The sequence below is a fragment of the Scylla paramamosain genome, chromosome 10, assembly GCF_035594125.1.
Source record: "Scylla paramamosain isolate STU-SP2022 chromosome 10, ASM3559412v1, whole genome shotgun sequence".
In the NCBI taxonomy this organism is placed as follows: Eukaryota; Metazoa; Arthropoda; class Malacostraca; order Decapoda; family Portunidae; genus Scylla; species Scylla paramamosain.
In genome coordinates, this window is record NC_087160.1 from 22,624,068 (window position 1) to 22,624,596 (window position 529).

General features: G+C 42.3%; 1 non-coding gene across 1 annotated transcript; it reads right to left on the reverse strand.

Annotated features, from left to right (window-relative positions):
* Nucleotides 1-219: 219 nt before the first annotated feature.
* Trnac-gca (transfer RNA cysteine (anticodon GCA)) lies at nt 220-291 on the reverse strand. The gene has a single exon. It is a non-coding gene; the product is annotated as a tRNA-Cys (tRNA).
* Between the last annotated feature and the right edge of the window lie 238 nt (nt 292-529).

Below are 529 nucleotides of genomic sequence, written 5' to 3' on the forward strand. Positions count from 1 at the left end.
GAAAATACCATTGCAAAAAAACAAGTAACATCCCATACAACTACACAAAATGTAGAGAATACATGAGAATACATAAAAATACTTGAGAACAGATATCAAAAGGCCTCTGACTGTAACGAAGAATAGATACAGAACAGCCTCATTCTCCCCGCTCACCTCTTCTGACAACATGCCACCAGGAAAACAGTTAGAAAAGATACCTTGCAAGAAAATTTTTTGAGGGGGCGCCCGGATTTGAACCAGGGACCTCTCGATCTGCAGTCGAATGCTCTACCACTGAGCTACACCCCCTGAGGACAGGCTGTGTTCTGTAATACGAGGCTAAGAGTGGAGCTTTCCCTGCAGGATGGAGACTACTTACTTTCACAAGCATTGACCGTAGTTGTGCGAGGGTAAATGCGGCGTGTGTGGGAGTGCGCTTTGTTTGTTGCTACTGTGATTATTTTATCTCTGTGTTTACTGCTTCCTGCTTAGGGACGGCATTTGTGCAGACTTTTTTTTTATTTTTTTACCTTCATTATTTTTTCAT